This window comes from Salmo salar, chromosome ssa09 (genome assembly GCF_905237065.1).
Source record: "Salmo salar chromosome ssa09, Ssal_v3.1, whole genome shotgun sequence".
Classification (NCBI taxonomy): domain Eukaryota; kingdom Metazoa; phylum Chordata; class Actinopteri; order Salmoniformes; family Salmonidae; genus Salmo; species Salmo salar.
In genome coordinates, this window is record NC_059450.1 from 478,607 (window position 1) to 494,443 (window position 15,837).

Genomic DNA, 15,837 nt, shown 5'->3' on the forward strand with positions numbered 1-15,837 from the left:
GCCTAAGAAAATGCTTCAAATGGTAGGCTAACAGCATCTTTCTCTCTTCCTCTCTCTCTGTGGTGACGTAAAGAAGAATAAAGTTAAGGCCCAAACATCTTGCTGAATTTATCTGAACTAACATCTACCTTAATTTCTGTCGTGACCGGGGGCAAACTACCTGCCCTCCAGGACACCTTCACCACCCGATGCCACAGGAAGGCTAAAAAGATCATCAAGGACAACAACCACCCGAGCCACTGCCTGTTCACCCCGCTATCATCCAGAAGACGAGGTCAGTACAGGTGCATCAAAGCTGGGACCGAGACACTGAAAAATAGCTTCTATCTCAAGGCCATCAGACAGCCATCACTAACATTGAGTGGCTGCTGCCAACATACTGACTCAAATCTCTAGCCACTTTAATAATACAAAATTGGATGTAATAAATGTATCACTAGTCACTTTAAACAATGCCACTTTATATAAAATGTTTACATACCCTACATTACTCATCTCATATGGATATACTGTACTCTACGGCCATCGCTCATCCATATATTTATATGTACATATTCTTATTAATTCCTTTACACTTGTGTGTATAAGGTAGTTGTTGTGAAATTGTTAGATTACTTGTTAGATATTACTGCACGGTCAGAACTGGAAGCACAAGTATTTCGCTACACTCGCATTAACATCTGCTAACCAGATGTTAATGTGTAAAATTTGATTTGATTTGGACATTTTGTTGAACGAAGGGCTACCTTGTCGCAGCTCATTTGCTCGCACTTGCTTACAGTTAGAGCTAAGTGTTAATGATATAAGAACAAACATGAATTTGCTGAACATAAATGTAATCATGTTTGTGTGTGGTTCAAAAGTCAAAACTCATGTCGGCATTCAGTATTATTGAAGGAGAATGCGGTTTTTATCGAATTACACAAATCCACAAGTCAGTAGAAACCATATTTATTTAAGCAAGTCAGCCATATCAGCTACGGATTTTAAAAGAGTTTCGCTGCCAGACAGGCTTTGCTGATAGCCAGGTGTAGCAGTGGTAAGGATTCACTCCATGGTGCTGAAAGGAAAGCTCCACTGTCGGGACAGCTTTATGTAGGCCCCAACAGTTTGTGGGCACTGTCAACATAATTGTGCAATTAATGTATTGTTTAGTGTTATGTTGTAGCTTTGCTGGTATGCATAAAAAAGTGGTAAGTTTGCCCTACCAAGATTAAAATCCCCACTCATCTTTGAGATAGAAGCGGGGGCTTTCTCCTTGAAGAAACCTACTGGACAAGTACTAAAAGAGCAAATGTTCCATAACCTGTAAGTACGTAGGACAGGAGACTGAACGGATAGTTGAGAGCTTCTGCTCTTTTCTATAACCTGTAGGGAACACAAGATATGCTCTATACTTGGCATGTAGGTTTCTCACTCATAGGTGGCATAAATTGGGATATGGGGGAGGGGAATGGGTTGGGTATATGCAAATTGAATACTGTAGTCTTACTATAGTTAAAACACTGTCGTGTTTTTGCAGACACTGTAGTGTTTTTGTGGACATTGTTTTTTTGTGGATAATACTGTAGTATTTACTATAGTTGTCACGCCCTGATCTGTTTCACCTGTCCTTGTGCTTGTCTCCACCCCCCTCCTGGTGTCGCCCATCTTCCCTATTATCCTCTGTGTATTTATACCTGTGTTCTCTGTATGTTTGTTGCCACTTCGTCTTGTTCGTTCAAGCTAACCAGCGTTTTTCCTGTCAGCTCCTATCGTTTCCAAGCCTCTCTTTCCTCGTCCTCCTGGTTTTTGACCTGTGCCTGTCCTGACCCTGTACCCGCCTGCCTGACCTCTCTGCCTGACCCTGAGCCTGCCTGCCGTCCTGTACCTTTGCTCCACTTCTGGATTACTGAACTCTGCCTGTCCCTGACCCTGAGTCCGCCTGTCATCCTGTACCTTTGCCTTATCCTAGATTTTCAACCCCTGCCTGCCTTGACCCGTCTTTGCCTGCCCCTGTTGCCACAATAAACATTGTTACTTCGATAGTCTGCATCAGGGTCTTACCTTGATTCCTGATAATAGTATTCTACAGTATACTACAAAATTCTCATGTTAGCACTACACAATTGAGGGATATTACAGTGTGTAGTATAGTATTCTACAGTATACTACAAAATTCTATAGTAAGTACTACACATGATCAAGGGTTACTACAGTTTGGAGTATAGTATTCTACAGTATATTACAGTTTACTACAGAATTCAATATAATTCTATAGTAAGTGCTATAGTATTATATCGTAAACTGTAGTATTTTTTTATGTGGGTAACCTTAACCTAAATGTATTTAGTGTTTGCTGCTGGCATCAATTGATTGTGTGACAGACTTGACAGATTGAACATCCAATAGTTTAGGCCTACAGCAGATCACAGAGAAGTGAAGGCAGAACTGATGGTGCTGAGAGTGTCATGCAGTAGCTACACCCTAAAGTCTTAACGAGAGATTTTTAGTTACTTAGCTCCATGGTCCTAGAATTCTCTCTTGAACATTTTAAAATTTGATGATCTAGTTTCGTTGGTGGAGTTTAAACTCTTGATCGATGTATATATCATAGAATAGTGTATTTGTCTTTAGGACAGCTGTTTTTAGTCAATACTTTTTTTTACCTAAAATGTTGTTGTTGTACTGTATGTGTGTTTATAGTTGTGTTTAATGTTGTGTTAGTGTATGTAAGTTGTTTTGTCTGAAACATTGTTCCCCCTGCTGCTATGGACCAGGTCTCTCTTGGAAAAGAGATGTTATCTCAATGAGAAAAACCTGTATAAATAAAATAAAAATAAGAAATATATTTTTTTATATGTTTATATGATTACCTAGTTGCTACCATCTTTAAGTGAAAGTTCAAGTGAGGTATCACATATGCTTGAAGTGGAAAGGAGGGAAATGTTTTAGCGGGGCTAAAGAAAATCGGATAACACTTCATTTTAAGGGGTCCTTGTTACAGTGTAATTACATATGTAATTACACTGTAACAACTATTGTAATTAATAGTATCATTCATAGTTACACTGCAATAACAGGTAACTTGGTGGTAATTGCAGTCTAATTTCAGGGGTGTAACAATGAATGCTTGTTATTATGCTTGTTACAAATGTTAACGTTTACGATAACATCCCAACGCACCATATTTCAGCTTGCACAAACCATGTAGTAAGTGTTAGCCAATTGAAAACCGAAAACATAATTGGAGTCTTTTGCCCAGGCCCAATGGCAAAAACAGGTTCACAAACAGTTCACATAAAAAAATACTTTAAATCAGGGGTGTCAAATTAATTCCATGGAGAGCTTAGTGCACAGGTGTCAAAGTAATTCCAGGGAGGGCTGAGTGGCTGAAGGTCACTAATTAGCAAGGAACTCCCCACACCTGTTTGTCTATGGCTTAATTGAAGGGAAAAAACTAAAATCTGCAGACACTAGGCTCTCCATGGAATGAGTTTGACACCCCTCTAGGTCAGTGAAAGAGAAGGAAGTGATGTGGAGAGTCAGGGCTTAGCAGCAAAAGGCAGGGAGAAAGAGGAGTTAGAGATGATTGAAGGGATAGAGATGTGGAGGGAGGTGTGGAGCAAGAGGAAAGTGGGGGGAAAGAGGAAGAGGTGAGTGAAGAGGAGGGAGAGAGGAAGAGAGAGTGGAGGGAGAGAGGAAGAGGGACATGAGGAGGAAGAGGAGAGTGGAGGGAGAGAGAAAGAAAGAGGAGAGTGAAGAGTGAAAAGGGAGAGGACGAAGCAGAGGGAGAGGATGAGGAAGAGTGAGGGAAGAGGGAGAGCACACCCAAGAGGTGAGCCTACGTTTCCATGGCATGTCTGTCCCAAGTCCCACCATTCACCCTTGTATCACACAGCCTGGGCCTAAAGTGACAGTGGCAGGAGTTGTGGAGTTGTTTTTAAAAGTTGTAGGAACTTGTTTCAGAGCTTGTAATGGATTATAACAAGAAAATGGGCAGGTTGACTATCTTGACCAACTGAGGAGCTATTACAATGTTGGATGCACAGGCAGAAAATGGTGGAAGTATATGTTTTGGAAGATGCTCGACATTGCCATCATAAATGCATACATTGTGTATGCATACATTGTGTATGCCTGCGGCCCCTTCCCAGAAACCGCAGGTGCTGATCCCTGAAGGCATTCAAAATGCAGCTTGTGCATTCACTTTATGATATGGCTACAGTGGCAGGAAGAGTGGAGCCAAGAGTGTGGCGCCAGGGTGTGTGGACCAAATTCTAACTAATTTGAAAGCAGGTGAAGTTTGAAGGGCGCAAGAGACGGTGTGCGGTGTGCATCCGGAGTGGGCGCAGGGCATAGAGTGTGAGATGTGTAGAAACCACCTTTGGGTGCTCTACGGGTTCTCTGCCACTGCAGGATGGGGGCCATGCTTCCAGAAGTTTCAATACTTTTGTTGTTGTGTTGAGTGTTAATTGTTTTCTGATAGTGTCTTTACACAATGGAGGACAAAATGAGTGTTATTCCTATTGACATCAATGTGGTGTCATATTAAAGAAGTGGTTGTGCTCTTTAAAACTAAGTTAACTTGAATTGTAATTTGTTCTTTGCTTTTGAGCTATGTCTGTTTGTGTGAAACGTGTGAGAAAATGAGCTTTATCTTGAAAATTCTCAGTAATCTACAGCAGCATTCTAAAATTATATTGGGGTCTAAAGGGTTAACTGCCAATATGCCAACATTCCATTCAAACAATGCAGTCAATCCGCAGCCATACACTGGCTCAAACAGTTTATGATAGGATTTAGACAAGTTGTAAATGCATTTGTGGGGGGAAGTATTTGTGCACTGCTATGTTTAGCCTGCAGAACTGTTAGCTGTCGTTCATTTTTCCATTTTGTTGTTTTTGTGTGGTGTTCGTAATAAAATAAATATGAGCATTCACGTACCCGCTGCATTTTGGTCCACTTTTTTGTGTGAGGTGCATCCTGGGTCTGCACCTTTGGGGCGGGGGGTATTGTCACGTTCTGACCAGTAAAGGGGTCATTTGTTATTGTAGTTTGGTCAGGACGTGGCAGGGGGGTATTTGTTTTATGTGGTTCGGGGTGTGTGTTTATGTAGAGGGGTGTTTGGTTAGAGTATTCCGGGGTTTTAGGGTTATGTTCTATGTATCGTATTCTAGGTTCTATCTATGTTGTGTATTTCTTTGTGTTGGCCTGGTATGGCTCTCAATCAGGAACAGCTGTACATCGTTGTTGCTGATTGAGAGTCATGCTTAGGTAGCCTGTTTTCACCTGTCCATTTGTGGGAAGATGTATTCGTGCACTGCTATGTTTAGCCTGCAGAACTGTTAGCTGTCGTTAGTTTTTTCATTTTGTTGTTTTTGTGTGGTGTTCGTAATAAATAAATATGAGCATTCACGTACCCGCTGCATTTTGGTCCACTTCCTACGACGGCCGTTACACAAGTACTGATATTGTATCATATATTAGCACTCACAGCTTTCCAAGAAAACAAAATCTGAGACGTTTATGGTTTGTTTACATATATTTTTTAGAGGCTATTTATACAGAAAATGTGTATAAAACCTGTATAAACTGTACTAATAATTATGACAATATTTTAGGTTGACTAATTCCATTACACAATTTCTAATACGTCAACTTAATTTTATTTTCCTGCAAAAGTAAAAGCAGGAAATACGTCACCTCTACTGCCGTTCATTCCAATTAGACTTTTAGAGTTTTAAAAAATTAGCTAGCATGCTAACAAGTGTTCTAACCTTGACTGGCTAGCTAATGTTAGCTGGACTCGATGGTCTTATCTTCCCTGAACCTTGTTCTCTGGGTATCCATTACCCAAGGTTATTACGTGAGACACACCCAGCATATTAACGTTAGCTATCTAGCTACTAGTGTGAGCACACTATGAGTAATGTTAGTTCCTTTTCAATGTAGCTAAACATTAGCTGACTTAGTGTTAGCAAGCACTTTTATTACTAGCTAAATAACACAACAACTAGCTAGGCCAGCTAGCTATATGCCTAAAGTATAGAAATCATGATTTTGATAACTAGGGGTAATCTAGAGTGACTATGCTAAATTGTCATACATTCTTCTTCTCTACCACCGATTCCCACAAGGTCTCAGATTCCAGGATGGGAAAATGCTTACAAGAAAGAAACAGATGAAGACAGAATCAGAGTTGTCAATTTCCAATGTTACTTGTGTAACCGATGTGAAATGGCTAGCTAGTTAGCGGGGTGCGCGCTAATAGCGGTTCAATCGGTGACGTCACTCTCTGAGATCTTGAAGTAGTTGTTCCCCTTGCACTGCAAGGGCCGCGGCTTTTGTGGAGTGATGGGTAACGATGCTTCGTGGGTGTCAGTTGTTGATGTGTGCAGAGGGTCCCTGGTTCGAGCCCAGGTAGGGGCGAGGAGAGGGACGGAAGCTATACTGTTACACTTGTAATGTTAAAAATGGAAGAAAGACAATCACATTTTTCTAAATTAGCTATCTAGTTATTTCCCATACTATAGGCTACAGATTTGAGTCACCACTAGAATAGTTATTTCTATGTTATTGAGTAGGCCTATATCTTTGTTTAATCAAATTATTAATATAACAATAAAAATCCTTATTATTTGTAAGGTCTTTTACATGTTGGAAATGAGTCATAAGTAATTAGATAGGAATTGCTCATAAGTAACTATAAAGTTACACTTCACCTTAAATAGCTAAATCCTGTGTAACAACTAGCAACTACCTTGTACTTAGGCAGACATTACAGATATGTACTCTGATGTATTAGTGTGTTTATTTTCTCACTTGGACGGCGTTTTCAGAAGCTGACGATTAGATTGTCAGAATGGGTAACATACTTTGTGGGTTCACAATAATTACAAGTACACCTCAAGATACAGTAGATTTAGCTAGTTAAAATGAAGTGTAACACCTAGTAATTACATTGTATTTATGCAGATATTATATTTACTCTGTGGGGTTTATCCTCTCTCTTGGATGGCAAGGAGGTTCAGGTTGTCATAATGGGTAACATACACATTCATTATAAGTAAATTTAAGTGTATATTAATTAATATGTAACTAAATATCAGTGGTGGAAAGTACTTAAGTACAAATACTTTAAAGTACTACTTAAGTTGTTTTTTGGGGTATCTGTACTTTACTATTTATATTTTTGACAACTTTTACCTTACTACATTCCAAAACAAAAATTTACTTTTTACTGTATACATTTTCCCTGACACCAAAAAGTACTTATTACATTTTGAATGCTTAGCAGGACAGGACAATTGTACAATTCACACACTTATTAAGAGAACATCCCTGGTCATTCCTACTGCGTCTGCTCTGTCGGACTAATTTGTTTGTAAATGATGTCTGAGTGTTGGAGTGTGCCCCTGGCTATCTGTAAATAAATACAAAACTAGAAAATGTGGCTGTCTGCTTTGCTTAATATAAGGAATTTGAATTGATTTATATTTGTACTTTTACTTTTTATACTTAAGTATATTTGAGCAATTACATTTACTTTTAATACTTTGACTTTTACTCAAGTAGTATTTTACTGGGTGACTTTCACTTGTCATTTTCTATGAAGGTATCTTTACTTTTACTCAAGTATGACTTTTTCCAACACTGCTAAATAGTACATAAATACATGTATTTATAACATAGTAGTTACATGTAATTACTATGTAAATACTATGTAATTACACTGTAATAATAGTTTAGCGATAGGTTATTACACAAGTGGAACAAGGATATGTAATTACAAATCAGCTTGTTGGAAGTTATTCCATGTGTTTAATTTTTGTATTATAATCTGGGATGACAGCCATATGGTAGACTCCAGTCAGTGAGGTTGACCTATATCTGATCTGTTTTTGTAAACTCAACCAAGTTAACCCAGATGGTACACTTGACTTTTTGGGGGCAAATACTAGCAACAACATTGAGTTGAGATTTTGAAGAGTGCACATTCATAGGTAGGTAATTAGAGACTATTGAGCTTTGTAATCTCGGACACCCAACGCGTCGGTCTACAAGAAATTACCACCTTGTGACAGTTATTACTGAATTGGATGCAGCTGAGAAGAAAATAAACACAACATTTGTGAATTTAGTGGAAAGTTGCCCATTTGTAACAAGCATTTGTTGTTACACCTCTGTAATTACAGACTGCAATGACATGTTATTACAGTGTAAATATGAGTTATTACAATTAACTACAATACTTGTTACAGTGTAATTACACATGTAATGTTTCAGAGAGACTTTTCAAAAAGAGTTGAAAGAGGGAGCTTTGTTTCTCCTTATAACTGTTAGCAGTACATTTAAAAACTGTTGAGAAGCCTTTTTGTCCTAGACTTGGCACACCGGTACTGCTTGCCATGCGGTAGTAGAGAGAACAGTCGATGACTGGGGTGGCTGGGGTCTGACAATTTTTATGGCCTTCCCCTGACACTGCCTGGTGTAGAGGTCCTGGATGGCAGGAAGCTTAGCCCCAGTAATGTACTGGGCCGTACGCACTACCCTCTGTAGTGCCTTGCGGTCAGAGGCCGAGCAATTGCCGTACCAGGCAGTGATGCAACCAGTCAGGATGCTCTCGATGTTGCAGCTGTAGAACCTTTTGAAGATCTTAGGACCCATGCCAAATCTTTTTAGTTTCCTGAGGGGGAATAGGCTTTGTCGTTCCCTCTTCACGACTGTCTTGGTGTGTTTGGACCATTCTAGTTCGTTGTTGATGTGGACACCAAGGAACTTGAAGCTCTCAACCTACTCCACTACAGCCCCGTCGATGAGAATGGGGGAATGGGGGAACCTTGTTCCAGGAACGAACGCGACAAAAGTTTAATCAATTTCCCTACCAAACAAAACAGACAGCGTCTCTGATCTATACAAAGAGTTACAGTTGATTGGTCACGCCGTTGAATGCCACATTTTCCTCATAAAACAGTAAACATTAACAGCACCAAAGAATCAGCCTGCTGCAGTGAATAGCAAAACCCACACTCCCTCGCCCCAAATCACAATTTTCACAAATAGCCTTGCATGGTAATTTCATTAAAAAGACAAGCCTTCCTATAGAAAGTACCTTATACTGTACATGACGTCAAGCACAATATATGCCATTAAGTGAGTGTTGTTTTATAATGTTATTTGTTTAGGCACCTTTGATCCGAGGCCATATTGGAGACATTCGCCTCTTTGCTTGATGTCGTCATTTGAATCTCTATTGCGGTTTACGCATTCACCTGCAATGGTTCTCCTATAAATGAGGACGTTGAATATTCATATTTTTTTTAAATGTATTATTTTGTTGCCAGAAATTAGATCTGTAGAGCAACCCATTGTTGGAACAATACAGTGTCCTTTTTAGGACAGCTTCATACATCAACTGACTGATGTATGAAGCTGTCCTAAAATGGACACCTTCACCATTTCCTCCATGGTTTAAAAAAAACTATTCAACACCACAAGGACACAACACATACTGTACAGTGCATTGGGAAAGTATTCAGACCCCTTGACAAGAGCGCTCCTCAGGACCGTACTCCTCCCAGTCCACCAGGTACTGGAGCTGACCCCACGACGTCGGGAGTTCAGGAGGGACCTAACAGCATAGGCGGGGGTCCCTTCGATGTCCAGGGGAGGCGGTGGGGTGTCGCGGGGGACGGCATCAGCCCAGTAACCACCGGCCCGAGGAGGAAAACATGAAAGGAGGATGAGATCTGGAAGTTGGTGGGGAGTTTTAGGCGATAGGTTACCTCATTGACCCTCCGGAGGACCTTGAAGGGCCCCACCAACCGGGGACTTAGGTTTGGGGGCCCTGCTACCTGACCCACAAACCGAGGGATGTGTGTGCCCAGGTCAACAGCCGATCTCTCTCCCCCGTGGGGACGTAGATGCGCTCTGGGGGGCAAGTAGCAGGAGCGGGTTCCCTTTCCAGAGCTTAGCGGATGTCCACATCTAAGTCCCAAAACACGGGGCCCACGATACAGGAGGACAGATTGATGGGCTGGAGGACACCCTCACAGGACCATCCACCGACGTGGAACCACAGGGTGAAGGAAAGCCGGTCCTCCGGCATCCTGGTCCCCAGGCGGTGATTCTCATCCTCGACCAGGAGATGGTGGGGTCATGAAGTTGGAGCCACAGGAGGCCGAGGATGACTTTGTGTATTGGTGCGGTGATGATGAGGGAAAGCTTTCCTGGTGCATGGGTCCCACGGTGAGGGTGAGTGGTGCTGTGATGTGTGTAATTGTGTCGGAAAGGAGCGGTTATGAAGTTATGTTCAGGGAGGAGGCAAGGGCCTGGTTGATGAAATTCCCTGTGGATTCCACTAGAGCTGTGGGACAGCCAGCCAGTCAAATGGGAACCAGAAAGGGTTTGCCGGAAAATTATGATGATAGAAAACTCATGCCTACCCTGGGAGATGGAAGATCACGGGCCGGTCTCTGCTCTAGTGGACCCCGGGTTAGGATGCACTGGACCCTGCTGAAGCTGATGCCCCTCCTGGCCACAATAGGGACAGAGCCCCAGCTGTCTCCGGCGACGCAGCTCTGTGGCAGACAGATGTGTGGCCCCTACCCCATTGGTTCAGGCTCTGCCTCAGGACAGCCAAAGGAGGGAGTGGCAAGGTGAGCACTGGCACTCCTGAAGAAGGTTATCCAGACAGATGGCCATCGCGATGAGTGCGTCGAAGGATAGGTTGTCATCCCAACACACCAACTCCGTCTGGACCTCTTTGCGCATTCCTCTCCGGAATAGAGTGCAAAGCGCCGGCTCATTCCATCCGCTGGTGGCTGTCACAGTCCAAAAGGTGAGGGCGTACTCTGCAGCGGTCTGGGCACCCTGCTGGAGTTGGAAAAGTCACTCACCTCCTTCTCTGCCCTCTAGAGGATGGTCGAAGATTGCCCTGAACAGAGCCATGAATCTCTCATAGGAACCCAGCTCCTCCTTTCCTCGCTCCCAGACGTCTGTAGCCCACTCCAATGCCCGCCCGGTCAACAGGGAAATGTCCGTGGCAACCTTGGACCTCTAGGTGGTGGGGGCTCCCATCTGATAGGTGAAATAGAGGGAGCACTGGAGTAGGAAGCTATGGCATTTTGATGGAGTACTGTCATACTTCTCCATAAGGGACAGCTGAGCATCGCTGACCTGGGCAGACAGCTGGGTAGGCTGGGGGCCTGGCTCACTGTGGGGACCCGTGGTAGGTGGCCCTCTGTTATGCGTATTGAGAGCCTCGCTGGTGGTGTCAAGGCTATGGAGAATGCAGAGGACCTCCTCCATGGCCGTACCCAGTTGCGCCAGGTGGTCGTAGTGTTGGTGGAGTAGACGACCCTGTTCCTTGACCATCTGGAAGATGGTGTTATCCTCTGCTGCTTCCATTTTTCTGACGTAGTATTCTGTAACATATATGCTGGGAGTCAGGAAGCAGGTGCAGAAGGTAAGTATAATAATGAAACGATACCGATGAACAAACAGAGTACAGAACGTGAGAGAAAACAATATTACCTAATGCCTGATGTCAACTGAGGGTTAAATAAAGGCGGAGTGATCACGGACTAAATTATGACCAGGTGTGCATAATGATGGAAAGCAGGTGTGCATAACAATAGTTGCCAGGGCCGGTGGTTAGTAGACCGGCGACGTCGAGCGCCAGAGGGAGGGAGCAGGAGTAGGCGTGACAACTTCTCTAAAATTATGTGCACACATTTGTTTACATCCCTGTTAGTGAGCATTTCTGTCAAGATTTCTGTCAAGATAAATTAAATCTACCTGACAGGTGTGGCATATCAAGACGTTGATTAAACATCATGATAATTACACAGGTGCAACTTGTGCTGGGGACAATAAAATGCCACTCTAAAATGTGCAGTTTTGTCACACAACACAATGCCACATATGTCTCAAGTTTTAAGGGAGCGTGCAATTGGCATGCTGACTGCAGGAATGTCCACCAGAGCTGTTGTCAGAGAATTGAATGATAATTTCTCTACCGGCCTCACCAACGCAGACCACGTGCAACCACGCCAGCCCAGGACCTCCACATCTGCCTTCTTCACCCGTGGGATCGTCTGAGACCAGTCACCTGGACAGCTGATGAAACGGTGGGTTTGCACAACTGAAGAATGTCTGCACAAACTGTCAGAAACAGTCTCAGGGAAGCTCATTTGCAAGCTCGTCGTCCTCACCAAGGTCTTGACCTGACTGCAGTTTGGTGTCGTAACTAAATTCAGTGGGCAAATGCTAACCTTCGATGGCCACTGGCCCACTGGAGAAGTGTGCTCTTCACGGATGAATCCCGGTTTCAACTGTACCAGGTAAATGACAGACATGTGAGCGAGCGGTTTGCTGATGTCAACAGTGTGAACAGAGTGCCCCATGGTGGTGGTGGGGTTATGGTATGGGCAGGCATAAGCTACGGACAACGAACATAATTACATTTTATTGATGGCAATTTGAATGCACAGAGAAACCATGACGAGATCCTGAGGACCATTGTCGTGCCATTCATCCGCCGCCATCACCTCATGTTTCAGCATGATAATGCATGGCCCCATGTCACAAGGATCTGTACACAATTTCTGGAAGCTTAACATTTCCCGATTCTTCCATGGCCTGCAAACTCACCAGAAATGTCACCCGTTGAGCATATTTTCAAGATGCTCACGATCGACATGTATGGCAGCAAGTTCCAGTTCACTCTAATATCTAGGAGCGTCGCACAGCCATTGAAGATGACTGGGACAACATTCCACAGGCCACAATCAACAGACTGATCAACTCTATGCGAAGGAGATGTGTCACGCTGTATGAGGCAAATGGTGGTCACACCAGATACTGACTTTTTCTGATCCACGCCCCTCTTTTTTTTAAGGTATCTGTGACCAACAGATGCATATCTGTATTCCCAGTCATGTGAAATCCATAGATTAGGACCTAATTTATTTATTTCAATTGACTGCTTTCGTCATATGAATCTTTGAAATTGTTGCATGTTGCATTTCTATTTTTGTTCAGTGTAATAGTGTTGTCCTCTAGAATTAAAGAGTACCAACACCTCCCTCATCACAGTAACTTTCAGAGCATATGGGGGTAAAACTAAATACTGTAAATCATTTCCGATGGTATCCATTAATCTCCTCTATGACGTCTTGATTTCTTGAGTGTAGATGCAGCAGTTCCTCTGTAATGAGTTGCTGAGTCTCATAGTTGTTCTAAGTTCCCCCCACTTCCCCTCCTTGATCCCTTAGGGCTCTCTCACAAACTCCCCACAATGCTGATCTCGGCTTTTATTTGCTCATGGTCCACTCTGAGCAGCTGACACCAAAGTCGATGGTACATGCATACTTCAGCGGAAAAAGAAAAAGTCCTCCCGCCTTGAAATAGTTTTAGTTCAAAAGCAAAAATAGTGGTGGTGGCAGCAGTAGTAAAGTATTACATCCATGATTCGTTAAGTTTGGTTGAGTGCCATAAAGCATCATCTTTGGACAGCAACTCGTTTTGAAATGTGCTCATGTTTCCTGTTACAGGAAACAAATACATCAAGCCTTGGACCTCTTTAATCCATTCTTCACTTCATATCTCCTCCCAAGTTCAACTGTTTCATAAGGACATGCGAAAGGTTATTACATCGTAATTGAATTCAATTTGGATCTGAAATGTTGTTCACTGGTGTAGACAAAGAGGGCAATAAGAGCCCAAAGTGCCCCCAAAAATCATGTTTTACTGAATGAAAGCTGGTAACAGGCATTTGTTGTCTCTCTCCCTTTCGCAGAATAGTGCAGTTTGTCAAATTTCTCTCTGGATTACAAATACCAATAAATGCTTATCCAGCAACAATCTTTCAAATGGCAGGTTTTGTGTTTCTTTGAGATGTGTGATACATCAAAGGATACAGAAGCAAATATAAGGCTTCAAGACTGAAACACAATGTTGCTTACAAGAACATCTCTTCCATCCCCAGTAATTTCAAAAATGTAGTCTGTCGACTGAATCGAAACAATTCTTAGCCAATGTGGCAATCTGTCTATTTGAGAAGTCGGAGTGTCAATTAGGCTTGTACTCTGTCAATTAGGCTTGTATTGTGGTGTAACTACAATGTTGTTGATCATTCCTCAGTTTTCTCCGATCAAAGCCATTAAAATCTGTAACTGTTTCAAATGCACCATTGGCCTCATGGTGAAATCCCTCCTTCCTCCCCGGCAACTGACGCCTGTATCTTTGTAGTGACTGCGTGTAAGGGAGTGCGTAACTGGCGGCAGGGAAGTCAGGTGCAGGAGAGCAAAACTTGGTAATCAACAGAGCAGTTTTATTCATAAAACCACCGGTAACCAGAACCACAAACAAATGGGTACAAAACCCGTCGCGCACCAGAGAAAACGTGCACATACACTTACAATAAACAATTCCACACAAAGACATGGGGGGAACAGGGGGTTAAAAACACAACATGTAATGAGGGAAATTGAGACCAGGTGAGAAGACAAGACAAAACAAATGGAAAATTAAAATTGGATCGATGATGGCTAGAAGACCGGCGACGCCGACCGCCAAGAGCCACCCGAACAAGGAGAGGAACCGACTTCGGCGGAAGTCGTGACAGTACCCCCTCTTGACGCGCGGCTCCAGTAGCGCGCCGACACTGGCCTCGGGGACGACCCGGAGAGCGAGGCGCAGGGCGATCCGGACGGAGATGGTGGAACTCCTGCAGCATTGAAGGGTCCAACACGTCCTCGACCGGAACCCAGCACCTCTCCTCCGGACCGTACCCCTCCCACTCCACGAGGTACTGAAGGCCCCTCGCCCGACGCCTCAAATCCAGTATGGAGCGAACGGATTACACCGGGGCCCCCTCGATGTCCAGAGGGGGCAGAGGAACCTCGCGCACCTCAGACTCCTGGAGCGGGCCAGCCACCACCGGCCTGAGAAGAGACACATGGAACGAGGGGTTAATACGGTGATTGGAGGGAAGCTGTAACCTGTAACAAACCTCGTTCACTCTCCTCAGGACTTTAAATGGCCCCACAAACCGTGGGCCCAGCTTCCGGCAGGGAAGGCGGAGGGGCAGGTTTCGGGTCGAGAGCCAGACCCAGTCCCCCGGTGCGAACACCGGGGCCTCACTGCGGTGACGGTCTGCGCTGTTTTTCTGGCACAGCACGGCCCACTGAAGTAGCACACGGGCAGCATCCCATGTCTCCTCCGCGCGCCTGAACCAGTCGTCCACCACAGGAGCCTCGGGCTGACTCTGATGCCAATGCGCCAGAACCGGCTGGTATCCAAGTACGCACTGGAAGGGAGAGAGGTTAGTGGAGGAGTGGCGGAGCAAGTTCTGTGCCATCTCGGCCCAGGGCACGAACGCCGCACACTCCCCCGGCCGGTCCTGGCAATAAGGCCGCAGAAACCTGCCCACATCCCGGTTTACTCTCTCCACCTGCCCATTACTCTCGGGGTGAAACCCTGAGGTAAGGCTGATCGAGACCCCCAGACGTTCCATGAATGCCTTCCAGACCCTCGACGTGAACTGGGGACCTCGATCAGACACTATATCCTCAGGCACCCCGTAGTGCCGGAAGACATGCGTAAACAAGGCCTCCGTAGTCTGTAGGGCCATAGGGAGACCGGGCAGAGGGAGGAGACGGCAGGACTTAGAGAACCGATCCACAACGACCAGGATCGTGGTGTTACCCTGTGAGGGGGGAGATTGGTAAGGAAATCCACTGACAGGTGCGACCACGGCCGTTGCGGAACGGGTAAGGGGTGTAGCTTCCCTCTGGGCAGGTGCCTAGGAGCCTTACACTGGGCGCACACCGAGCAGGAGGAAACATAAAC

At 44.2% G+C, this 15,837-nt stretch overlaps 1 non-coding gene across 1 annotated transcript; it reads right to left on the reverse strand.

Annotated features, from left to right (window-relative positions):
* Positions 1 to 1,245: 1,245 nt before the first annotated feature.
* LOC123724159 (U7 small nuclear RNA) lies at positions 1,246 to 1,300 on the reverse strand. The gene has a single exon (XR_006756839.1). It is a non-coding gene; the product is annotated as a U7 small nuclear RNA (small nuclear RNA).
* Positions 1,301 to 15,837: the final 14,537 nt, after the last annotated feature.